This window comes from Porites lutea, chromosome 11, assembly GCF_958299795.1.
Source record: "Porites lutea chromosome 11, jaPorLute2.1, whole genome shotgun sequence".
NCBI lineage: Eukaryota > Metazoa > Cnidaria > Anthozoa > Scleractinia > Poritidae > Porites > Porites lutea.
Window position 1 is genome coordinate 17,540,009 of NC_133211.1, and position 13,427 is coordinate 17,553,435.

A 13,427-nucleotide genomic window follows, 5' to 3' on the forward strand; every position below is an offset into this window, starting at 1 on the left:
TAAAATATACACTCGACTCCCGATAACTCGAGCCTTCAAGGGAAATCGAAAAAGGTTCGAGTTATCGGGAACTCGAAAAAAATAGCCGGGAGTAAGGAAAAAAAAAACAGTTTTCACTGCATAGCGATCATAGGAAATAAAAGAGAAAAGCAACGAACAATGCAAACCAAACCACAAACCAAAAACTTCAGAAGGGCGAAAGAGAAGTGTTCCCTTTATGTACCATTCCGTCTAGCAAGGAAGAATATTCAACAGCTTTGTTTTGGTGTTTTTCTGTTTCTTAGGTTATTTTAAGTAGATTTCTTGATATCAGGCGTCTAACCGAGCCGGTCTGGTCTAGTGCTCAAATAAGCCTGATGAAAGTTTTGTAGAAACTCGAAAAATACTGAGACCCGACGTAATGCTGCTGAACTCGGTTTTTTTTCCAGCGGAGGCCCATGCGGAGTCTTAAAAGTCGTGCAAGTGGCCCCTTTAGTCGAGATCAGTGATAAACCTAAAAACTTCGCCAAAGCTCCTTGAAAATCCTAGTTCGGTTCAATGTTGAGATATCATTTCGGCGTTTACTGGACAAAAACAACATTGAAAAAAGGAGGGGTAAAGAAAAGGGAACGAAAATTTCAAAGTGTTTCAAGGTTTTTCGCTGAGACGGAAGCCTCAGTTTCTAGCCGTGGGTGTCTCGATGCGCCTATTATAAAACCGAGCTGATCCGAGCTGATCTCAATCGGGGCCGGGTTAAATTAAGATATGAGTTTGTCACGCGTGGCGCATGCGCGCTTTGTGGCGTAACATCTTGTTGGGCCAACTTGTACGTCGGGAGATCTGTCTTCTCGCGTTACATTTCAATCATCCTTGTGATTTTTACTCATTAATTAATGTTTACGCAGAATCGTTCGAAGGAACTATTGGCCTAGGACTGGCAAAACAAAAAATGCATTGTCTTCACAATTCTTGTAAATCAATGTTTCATTTCCTAGTTGAGTTGTATTTTCGATGTATTTGTTGATATTCTAAACCTCTGACTAACACACAACATCTCGGTGACCTATAAGTCGATCTTACCGCACAATTCCGGTTATAGGCCCTGGGTTATGCCAGTTCGTGAGGGTTTTGAGCAAGCTTATTAAAAATGCACTTTATTTGAGTGTCAATGTATTTAGCCACGAAAGTACTAACTGGGGACACTATTTTTTACGTCTCCTACTGGAGACGGGACCGCTATTTTACGTGGTCATCCGAGCCACGCGAAGGTCTAGCCGCTTGCAATGCAAAGGGAGTACCTTCATTTCCCAGTTATTTTAAGACCCTGATTAATGGACCGGCCCGGGAAACGGGCCCGCGACCTTCCTCTCTGCAGTAATTAAGCGCTCTACCGAGCTAATACTGCCGCGGGAAGGAAGTGGCTTACACCCAACTGGGCTTCAACTGAACGGTAAAAAAAAAACTGAAATAAGAAAGGCACCATTAGCTGGAAAGTTGTATCAGAAGACACATTCCATGCTTGTTGGGATCTAAAAAATAAGCTGCCATAAAGCACACAAATAAGTCAACAACGTGCTTGACTTACAAAGTCAAAAATTGAACTACAATTTTAATTAGAGCATTAAAAAACCGCATGTATCTTTAACAGGGGCGGACGAAGAAAATTTAGAAAGGGGTGACCGGAACACTTAACAGCTCTATTCTAGATACCTTTTATTTTTCTGAGACGGAATTCTATAAAAATATTGCAAAATTTCAAAGAAACTAAGGGGTGGCCGGAGCCCCCTCGGCCCACCCCTAAATCCGCCCATGTTTAAAACTGATCATAAGACCAACGGTATTGCGATATGTCGATTTTCAGAGAAAGAAATAAAATGAAAGGTGATGCATGAGGGAAAATGTCTGATGTGAGGGGGAAGGGGGTCTTATAACCGAGTGGGTTGGGTTTTGGCCTTAACTGGAATTATGTAATATTTACATTCGGTAAATATTTTTTGAATTTTATTTCAACCGGTAAATAAAAGAAACGAAAGAAATACAATCAGTGACTGTGAGAAATAAGGGCTTTCCAGCTTTAGCAATGTTTTTTTTTACGGTGCGTCTCGTTAAATTCCTTGCTTTATTGATTCCAACACAGGCTGGCGTAAATACAACTATTGAACACGGCAGCGGATATAATTTTGCCACGTTGCCTTTTGAGGAAGTTGCAAGGTTAGGTAACCTGTCTGGTCCTGCTTTACTTTCTTTCTCAACAAAGTCTTTCTTCCTTTTTTCAATTTTTAGAGTAATTTCACCAAGGGATATTTTTTTACTTATTTGGCGTAACGTAAATTGAATTCAGTTCCGAGAAACAACCAAAAAATATTCAGTAGGAGTACAGATCAATTTTGACAGTTTTTAAGCAAAAGAGTGCTCATAAGTTTTAATTCCCGAAGGAACACGTTTACATTTTGCTTTTTTCATGGACAGATGGCTTTGAACAAACATTGAACCTTGTTAACGTTCGTAATTACAACAACTGATAACCGTCCACCAAGATCTATCCCTTGTTTTATGAAATAACTTGGTAAAAGCATATAAGATGCCTTTATTGCTGCCATTGAAATACAACCATTCATAATTAGCTGACTATAACAGACATGAGGTATTATATTTGACTGACATTTTGTGCAATCGTTTGTTAATATCAATCAATTATTTTCATCACATCTGATACGGAAGATGTGTCCTCGGCTCGTATAAATTCAAAAGCAGTAGTCATTATTCGCCTCGCCTGAACCAAATGCTTGCACTTACTATTCGGCTTAATAGATTAAACAAGTCCCACGCGTGAATATCACATGATTTTCAAAGGACATTTTTGTTATTTCTATTTCTAAAGTGTTATAATAATTTTAAAAGATACGGAAGAACTTTTTAAAAATTGGGTGAGAAACATCATTTTAATAATCACCCTCAGTTGAATAATGCACACAGCCAAAGTTTGCTTCACATTTAATTTACTTTAATTGCGAGCAACGCTTTCAGTTTCAAGGCAGCAGCAATCGTATCAGCAGCTGCCAGACGTTTAGGAAAAAGAACTTCCCGTGTTGTAGCGAAAATTTTGCTTTCCTATGAGAACAGCTCGTATTGAAGAGAGACTTAAAGAGATTAGCATTCAATATGTCGTCAATCTCATGGTAAGTCATAAAATAACCTTTTTTGGCAATCAAAATATAGTGCAGTCACAACTATATTGTTAAGTCATACGGGCGGTGGGTATAGAGGTGGAGAGAACACATATTTCAACCAACAGAGGAGGCCATGCAGATGCAAATAACGTGTTTTTCTTTTGCTATCGCAATCTCTTTCGTTCGGCAATAAATAAATTAGTCGTTAGCTCCGAACTGAAAATAAAAAGTAAAGAAAAGATCATAACGGGACCCGAGATGGTGCTGTTCAAACTATGAACACTTCGCCAGTTCAAAAGTCACAGGCTTATGCATGTTTGGTAGCTCGTGTCTAGACTTGTACTCCCTCTTTCTCGATAAATAAAAAGCCTTAAAATCAGCGACGGCAGTCAAAACGTCGCTTAGAAAAGTTTTTTAGGTAGAGGAATTCTCCCAGAATTGAATTCCTAAGAACCATATCCAAGTTCAGATTGAGAAAGAAAATTTCGTCGTCGAGGTTGTTTACGTCCTGATAAATCATGAAACAAGGCATTTTCACGTCGTAGTCGTGCAGTTATGGTAAAGAAATGTACAAAACCGAGTGCATCACGTGCAAAGTTTTTGTTTTGCAAATTTAATCGATTGCCTTGACTTTGTCGTTGTCGCCGCTGTCTTCGTATCTTAGGTCCCTCAAAAACAAATAAAACGCAGCTGAAAAAATGTATCTACTTTTAGATGAAGAAATAAAGAAGTTGATTTTTAAAGAAAGTCGGATTGTTCCGTGTCACAAGCTTACAAGGCAAGAGACAATATGCAATGAACAATGTTCATGGCAATTTATAATGAATAGAAGGGAAGGTAGCGGAGTTGGGGGTAATCGCGATAAAGTTTGATAAACACTACCATACGGAATAGAAGAATTGTACTTTCTGGATATGTTTTTCGTGATGAGAGCTCTCCAGGCAACAGCTGATAACATGGGAGTTAGATAGCCTGCGTAACAAGCGTTTCCAATCAAGTTGTTGCACGAAAGTTGGAGCGAGAGCAAAAGAAATGGATATGATCCTCTTTTTCACTCGCGTACCTGCTAACTTTCTCGACGAACAAGCCCGGAAACGCTTGCTACGCAACTACATAGGAGCCTAGACATGGGAGGGCTGGAGGGAAAGTCCGACAACAGCAACAACAACAACAAAAAGTTTATTATGTGGTGAATTAAAATGGGAAAAGTATCCACCCGCAAGCAGCAATAGCTAACCGAGGCGGGTAGATAGAACAAGATACATGGCACCAAATAAAATAGATGACAAAGTTACACTTACATATATGGCGCGAGATACAGTACGCCATGTTCTTGTTCTTGGTTTTCGGCGACAGTTTTGCCTTCAGCGACTCTAGTTCGGTCTCGAAGTTTTTTCATTGTTTCTTTAAATCATCATTATCTCTCTTGAGCGCTTTTACCTGGGCCATGAACGGTTTCGGTACCAAAAAGTGGAAAAAATATCACGATCCAACTTGCGCGCGTCCGTCGAACGCACGCAACAACCTTCTACATACAAATACTACATACATGAACACAATTCGTATGGATACCGGTATTTAGAACGTTGGAGAAAGTTGTATGAGAGATTGAGCGTTACGGAGTCAGTTTTTATCTCCTCATATTCTAGGCGTCGTGCGGGAGTAGGAAGTGATTATTAACAACGTTCATTGGCCATAGTAGAAAGGTTACCTGATAGCTGACATTTGAAATGTTCGCTATACTCGTTGGAGCAGATCTAGTGTTTTCTCTCCAGGAATGACTAGTAATGAAAAGTCAACTTTTGCACGATCTGTTTGTGTCGCTGTGAAAAGCAATTTCGATACTCAAGTAATGGAGGGATCTTAGCCGTCAGACGTACAAGGAGGGGGTGGATGCCACCCCCCTGTGAGGTTTTTCTAAGTTTTTTCTAGACGATCAAACATCAGCACCTGACGTTTTCAGTAGCTGTTCGTTTATCCTTGCACGCGTTTTGAGGCAAGTTTTCTGATGATCAGTTACTATGGTTAAGAGATATTGCGTCATAATTACTCCGGTAGGTTGTCAAGCCATTTTTTAGTAAAAATGCATGTTTTTTCAACTTGTTTCAACAATAAAAGAACAGCTTGTGGATGCGGTGATGCAAAGTACTTGTTTATGTGTTATTTTGCATGTCAAGCACAAAAAATTACCAATTCTCTCCCTTTTAAAATGATTTCTAATTCTGGGTAAAATCCAAGATGGCGACCATGTTTGGTGACGTCCAGGCTTAGTGCCAACACCGATAAAATATACACTCGACTCTCGATAACTCGAGCCTTCAAGGGAAATCGAAAAAGGTTCGAGTTATCGGGAACTCGAAAAAAATAGCCGGGAGTAAGGAAAAAAAACAGTTTTCACTACATAGCGATCATAGGAAATAAAAGAGAAAAGCAACGAACAATGCAAACCAAACCACAAAACCAAAAACACTGACTTGAGGACGGAGTTAACTTTAGAGGGGCGAAGGAGAAGTGTTCCCTTTATGTACCATTCCGTCTAGCCGGGAAGAATATTCAACAGCTTTGTTTTGGTGTTTTTCTGTTTCTTAGGTTATTTTAAGTAGGTTTCTTCCTATCAGGCGTCTAACCGAGCCGGTCTGGTCTAATGCTCAAATAAGCCTGATGAAAGTTTCGTAGAAACTCGAAAAACACTGAGACCCGACGTAATGCTGCTGAACTCGCAGTCGTGCAAGTGGCCCCCTTTAACCGAGATCAGTGATAAACCTAAAAACTTCGCCAAAGCTCCTTGAAAATCCTAGTTCGGTTCAATGTTGAGATGTCATTTCGGCGTTTACTGAACAAAAACAACATTGAAAAAAGGAGGGGGAAAGAAAAGGGAACGAAATTTTCAAAGTGTTTCAAGATTTTTCGCTGAAACAGAAGCCTCAGTTTCTAGCCGTGGGTGTCTCGATGCGCCTATTATAAAACCGAGCTGATCCGAGCTGATCTCAATCGGGGCCGGGTTAAATTAAGATATGAGTTTGTCACGCGTGGCGCATGCGCGCTTTGTGGCGTAACATCTTGTTGGGCCAACTTGTACGTCGGGAGATCTGTCTTCTCGCGTTACATTTCAATCATCCTTGTGATTTTTACTCATTAATTAATGTTTACGCAGAATCGTTCGAAGGAACTATTGGCCTAGGACTGGCAAAACAAAAAATGCATTGTCTTCACAATTCTTGTAAATCAATGTTTCATTTCCTAGTTGAGTTGTATTTTCGATGTATTTGTTGATATTCTAAACCTCTGACTAACACACAACATCTCGGTGACCTATAAGTCGATCTTACCGCACAATTCCGGTTATAGGCCCTGGGTTATGCCAGTTCGTGAGGGTTTTGAGCAAGCTTATTAAAAATGCACTTTATTTGAGTGTCAATGTATTTAGCCACGAAAGTACTAACTGGGGACACTATTTTTTACGTCTCCTACTGGAGACGGGACCGCTATTTTACGTGGTCATCCGAGCCACGCGAAGGTCTAGCCGCTTGCAATGCAAAGGGAGTACCTTCATTTCCCAGTTATTTTAAGACCCTGATTAATGGACCGGCCCGGGAAACGGGCCCGCGACCTTCCTCTCTGCAGTAATTAAGCGCTCTACCGAGCTAATACTGCCGCGGGAAGGAAGTGGCTTACACCCAACTGGGCTTCAACTGAACGGTAAAAAAAAAACTGAAATAAGAAAGGCACCATTAGCTGGAAAGTTGTATCAGAAGACACATTCCATGCTTGTTGGGATCTAAAAAATAAGCTGCCATAAAGCACACAAATAAGTCAACAACGTGCTTGACTTACAAAGTCAAAAATTGAACTACAATTTTAATTAGAGCATTAAAAAACCGCATGTATCTTTAACAAGGGCGGACGAAGAAAATTTAGAAAGGGGTGACCGGAACACTTAACAGCTCTATTCTAGATACCTTTTATTTTTCTGAGACGGAATTCTATAAAAATATTGCAAAATTTCAAAGAAACTAAGGGGTGGCCGGAGCCCCCTCGGCCCACCCCTAAATCCGCCCATGTTTAAAACTGATCATAAGACCAACGGTATTGCGATATGTCGATTTTCAGAGAAAGAAATAAAATGAAAGGTGATGCATGAGGTAAAATGTCTGATGTGAGGGGGAAGGGGGTCTTATAACCGAGTGGGTTGGGTTTTGGCCTTAACTGGAATTATGTAATATTTACATTCGGTAAATATTTTTTGAATTTTATTTCAACCGGTAAATAAAAGAAACGAAAGAAATACAATCAGTGACTGTGAGAAATAAGGGCTTTCCAGCTTTAGCAATGTTTTTTTTTACGGTGCGTCTCGTTAAATTCCTTGCTTTATTGATTCCAACACAGGCTGGCGTAAATACAACTATTGAACACGGCAGCGGATATAATTTTGCCACGTTGCCTTTTGAGGAAGTTGCAAGGTTAGGTAACCTGTCTGGTCCTGCTTTACTTTCTTTCTCAACAAAGTCTTTCTTCCTTTTTTCAATTTTTAGAGTAATTTCACCAAGGGATATTTTTTTACTTATTTGGCGTAACGTAAATTGAATTCAGTTCCGAGAAACAACCAAAAAATATTCAGTAGGAGTACAGATCAATTTTGACAGTTTTTAAGCAAAAGAGTGCTCATAAGTTTTAATTCCCGAAGGAACACGTTTACATTTTGCTTTTTTCATGGACAGATGGCTTTGAACAAACATTGAACCTTGTTAACGTTCGTAATTACAACAACTGATAACCGTCCACCAAGATCTATCCCTTGTTTTATGAAATAACTTGGTAAAAGCATATAAGATGCCTTTATTGCTGCCATTGAAATACAACCATTCATAATTAGCTGACTATAACAGACATGAGGTATTATATTTGACTGACATTTTGTGCAATCGTTTGTTAATATCAATCAATTATTTTCATCACATCTGATACGGAAGATGTGTCCTCGGCTCGTATAAATTCAAAAGCAGTAGTCATTATTCGCCTCGCCTGAACCAAATGCTTGCACTTACTATTCGGCTTAATAGATTAAACAAGTCCCACGCGTGAATATCACATGATTTTCAAAGGACATTTTTGTTATTTCTATTTCTAAAGTGTTATAATAATTTTAAAAGATACGGAAGAACTTTTTAAAAATTGGGTGAGAAACATCATTTTAATAATCACCCTCAGTTGAATAATGCACACAGCCAAAGTTTGCTTCACATTTAATTTACTTTAATTGCGAGCAACGCTTTCAGTTTCAAGGCAGCAGCAATCGTATCAGCAGCTGCCAGACGTTTAGGAAACACATATTTCAACCAACAGAGGAGGCCATGCAGATGCAAATAACGTGTTTTTCTTTTGCTATCGCAATCTCTTTCGTTCGGCAATAAATAAATTAGTCGTTAGCTCCGAACTGAAAATAAAAAGTAAAGAAAATTCATAACGGGACCCGAGATGGTGCTGTTCAAACTGTTAAACTAATTCGTCCCCATCCGGCCTTTTGTGTAACGTCATTTTTGCAAACTGCGCGCTGGCTGGGATCTGAAAAATCGACGGATTTTAAGAGAAAAGGCAGGGTTAGAAGCATCACTGAGCTCCGGCAGTCCCATGTGAGAACCGTTTTATCCAATAAAAGTTCATTTTGCGGAAAAATTAACATTGAATGTTGTAAATCATCATTGAAAGAGAAAACCGTCGTAGCAAACTTAGTTCTATTTCTCAGTTCGATGAAGGATATTGTCCCTGCTCTTCAATTTATTTTAAAAAAAAGGATTAAATTCTTATCTCTTTTTGTTTTATTTTCCAAAAATATGGGTCTGTAGGGCGATAGGAAGTAAGCGAAATATATGGGCATGGTCAAATGATATGCAATAGACACAACAGAAACCTTTAGATTCGAGCATGACTACGAAAAACAGATTTGACTTAGTTATTTTCGCGTATTCTCAAAAAATAAGCATCCCGGAAAGCTTCAATTTACTTTGTCACTTCAGAAAAGAGAAGTTAGAAAAGTTATCGTGGTTATTTTTATTGAGGGAGGTTAAGGCCTCTCCAGATTGCAAATTGATAAAACGTCGGACATTTCTCTTATTATTTCTGTCACTTTCGACATTTTTGCTAAAACCCGGCCCGCTCTGTCAACCACGACTATTGCACTTTCCAGCCAAAATGACGTTCATTTACGCGCGCGCACTTCGCCGATTTGAGGTTTTATTTTGTTTTTAGTTTCAATTTGTTTTCTACTCTTTTTGAATTTTAAATTCAACAGTTACTATATTTTTTTTCGTAGGAAATTCTTGATCGTAGTGCTACTTTTTGCTGTAGCGACTTTCATCACCCCTGTTGGGTTGCTACTGATAAGGACTGACGTGCGTCGCTCGTCTACTGTGAACACAACAGAAGATCACGTGCTGAGAGGGCACACCATTCACAAACAACATACTTATGACTTCCTGTCATGCGCACAGCTATGTTTGGCACGCACAAGATGCATGTCGTTTAATTACCAAAACATCGAAAATGGAGTTTGCGAGTTGAACAGAGAAGTTTCACGTGCAAGCATTGTAGTCGCACTCATCGCTCGAAGAGGGTATACTTTTGGACAGTTCGTGGACACAAATGTGAGTAAAATGAATTCATTTACTTCACTGTTTAATACATTCTTTAGTCAGCCAGACTCGGTTGAAATAAGTTTTCTTAACAAAGAAATAAATACAGAACTCTATTAAAACACATCAAACTGTTCATCATATCTATCATATGTCAAACCTGACTGTGCAGCATCTCCTTTATATGTCACTTTGCTAGTCAGCAATATAACTTAAAATAGGCACACCCAATTAACTAAATCGCCCTGCCTTACAACTTAGCGTCAACACCTTGATGGTGTTTAACAAAAGAAATGAATAAGAAACATGATCTTAATGCCTCGATTTTATTCAGAAAGTACAAACTTTTCGCTTTTTGGGCTTATTGGTTTATGCCTCATCCTTCCTCTCCCCTTCCAGCTCCCCACCCACCTCAAAAAAAGAAACCTAAATTGCTCTTCCACGCAAGTAAAGAAAAGATAGTACATTGCAAGCCTGCTTTTTCAAAAGGACATTACTGTAATATATCATCCTATCTATATCTACATTCTTTCACAAGCAAGTCGAAATTTATATTCATAGCTGAGACACATGCAGATAGGATGTGGAGCTTGAGCTAGTAGCCCTCGGATTTATTCCCAGGAAACCAAGAGAGAAAAATTCCTCAGGAGTATCAATTTTTGTGAGAAAAGTTAAAAGGGTGGCAACGAAAAATACGTACAAAAAATAAAGTGCAAGGGCCTAGCTTAGGCAAATTCACAAATCAAAGCATAAATCCTCTATAAATGCTACACGGTCTCGTCGCGTAGGCTATCTGAAAACCAGGAATAGAGTAGTATACAAGTAAGAAAATAAGAACTACAGATTTAGCAGTGTACTTCTAGCGCTGGACATTTCTTTAGTCTACAAATTGACCTGAACTACCTTATTCATTTTAGGGGCCTGATATTTCAGCCGGCGGAGGACGAAATGGTGAGTTAACAGACAGGCAGATGATGGTTTACTTGGTCCCGGTTAGGTAGGGGGGAAGGGGGAAGGGGGCTGGTCCCGGTTGTTTAGTAGTAATAGCTAGATTGACCTCTTTTAACTCTTCCTTTGTCCTAGACGTTTTAGAGGGTGCGACAAACGGTGAAAAATGTAACTGACTACCGACAAAACGAAAAAAAAATTACCGACTACCGACAGAAAAAAAATATTAACCGACAACCGACATGGTTCGACATTGTAGGAACGTTTTTACTCAGAAATAAATCGTGTTTTTTATTTTCCCTTTTTTTATCAAAAGTATGCATGAAGGTAAATCACTTTAAATCCCTATTTCGTTACTTGCAGAATTTCCTGTCATCAACTTACTTGTGTAAAATAGTTATAAAATCGTCTAGGTTCGATTTTCGCTTGTTTCCTGGCCTGTATAGAGCTCTGCCTATTTCGTGCCAGCAGGTCAAGCTCATTTGAGACCGTTCAAAGGATGCGCCTTTGTTTCTCTTCATTTTCGCATTTTCGGAGAAAATCCAGGAAAGTGCGCGCTCATTTCCCGGGAACAGAATTCAGTGACTAAAAATAGCTTAACAAAAATCCGACTCATCTCAAAGATTAGACTAGGCGTTTCCTCTTCGACCACTTATTTCTCTTGATTACTTCGCTGGTCTGTGAAGTGGGAAGAACTGGTTAAAGACTGCTCAAAGTGGTGCAAACGATCGCGCAGTTAAGCAAACCAGACTTTAGATAGGGTTCTTTTAAAATCAAATGATTAATCTACGCGAAATGAAGAAGTTTAACTCTTGTACAGAGTTTAAAGTGTGTGAATTACATAACGATTATTAATAATTAACTTGTTTTTTAATCATTAACCGAGATTTACCGACACCCGTCAAAGGTCGAAAATTTTAACCGACAACCGACGAAGTAAAGAAATTTTAACCGACAACCGATATGTGGTCCCCCATTCAGATCCTCGTTTTAGTGATTGTTCACCTTTTCTCTAATTACTTCAGACCATAAATATGCCTTTACGACACTGGGTGCCAGAGGAGAAACTGGACCGAGTCATATATCTGGATATGCAGGAACGTCCCTGGAAGGAAAAGTTACTTTAAACAACGGAATCCAAATTTGGACTGTGCCCGTGACTGGAACTTACGTTATTGAAGCATCAGGTGGTTCTGGCGGAAATGGTACCGACGGAACACAATCTTATCCGCTTCCTTGGACGCTTGGTGGCTTAGGCGCAAAGATAATAGGATCCTTCAAACTTTCACGAGGAACTCAACTGAAAATCTTGGTTGGACAGGAGGGTAGTACAACTTCAAGCTTTACTGATAGGCCAGGGGGAGGGGGTGGTGGAACTTTTGTAACCCTGTCTGATAACACTCCACTTATAATCGCCGGTGGGGGAGGCGGAGGAGGGACAGCAAAAGGCCAAATTACAGACGGTGACCCAGGTCAGGCGACAGGGAATGGGACCCAATGTGGGGGAAAAGGGGGCAGTGGGGGACAAGTCTGCAATGCTGACACGGGAAACAGTGAGTCTAGTCTAATGTCTGGAGGGGGAGCAGGGCTTTAAGGAGATGGGGCAGCCGGAGGCTTTTCAATTTTAATAGCAGCTTTGAGTTTTGCAAAGGGAGGAAATGGGGGAGTTTGTCCGATGTCAAATGGTGGCTTTGGAGGGGGTGGGTTTGCTATGGCACTTAGAGGGGGTGGGGGCGGATATTCCGGTGGAGGAGTTATGGGAACCCAAAATAAGGGTACCGCTGGGGGAGGGGGGTCATGTAACAACGGTGCCAATCAGCAAAACATGGCGGGTGTTAATAAAGGTGATGGTAAAGTTATAATAAGGTTGAAACCTTACGTATAAAGTGTTTAACTAAACCGAATAAGTGGTGAATTTGAAAGAGACTAAAGTAAAGAATCTTTTCTTGAAACTATAACCAGAATTTGTTACAACTATTAGTAATCACGAAACAGGACTGAGTGGAGTCCAATTTGGTCTGTAATCATACGAGTGATTAACAACGTTATACTACTACATGAGAAATTTCTGCAATTTGATTTGCTTAGAGCAGTGGTATTCAGCTTAATTTGAAATACCTACATGTGAAAATTACAAACCTTTTGCTGGTAGTATTACATCCTCGGAGACCCTGGGGCAGATAAAGGGGGCGAGGGAAAGTCTAAGCGGGCGGAAAAATATATATGGAACGAAGAAAAGTAAAGAACGGCGAGAAGAGCCCCTGGGGACAATGTCTTACCAGACCAGTTCCAAAGACAGACCAGTTACCGGACTTGTGTTTTTCTAACACAAATTCAATCAGAAGCCAGAACGGCGGCGACCGTTTGGAACTGGTCTGGTAAGACATTGTCCCCAGGGGCTCTTCTCACCGTTCTTTACTTTTCTTCGTGCCACATTTTTCCGCCCGTTTAGACTTTCCCTCGTCCCCACTATCTGTCCCTGGGTCTCGGAGGATGGTAGTATTATAAACAAATAATAGCATGATTTGTACGTGATATTTGGCATAAATACGACTTGTGATATTTCAAACTTGTCTTTCACTCGCCTAACGGCTCGTGAAATTACGTATAACAATTTCGAAATATCACTCGTGGTATTTATGCCAAATATGACTACAAATCATGCTATTACCTATACTAATAGTCCCCTCAGTTGCGCAGT

At 39.9% G+C, this 13,427-nt stretch overlaps 1 protein-coding gene and 1 pseudogene across 1 annotated transcript in view; both read left to right on the forward strand.

Moving 5' to 3' along the window:
• LOC140952287 (uncharacterized) overlaps window positions 1-12,611 on the forward strand; it is a 17,962-nt pseudogene extending 5,351 nt beyond the window's left edge.
• Window positions 1-13,427, forward strand: part of LOC140952751 (uncharacterized) — a 37,119-nt gene that overhangs the window by 6,802 nt on the left and 16,890 nt on the right. The gene's annotated exons all lie outside the window — the stretch shown is intronic.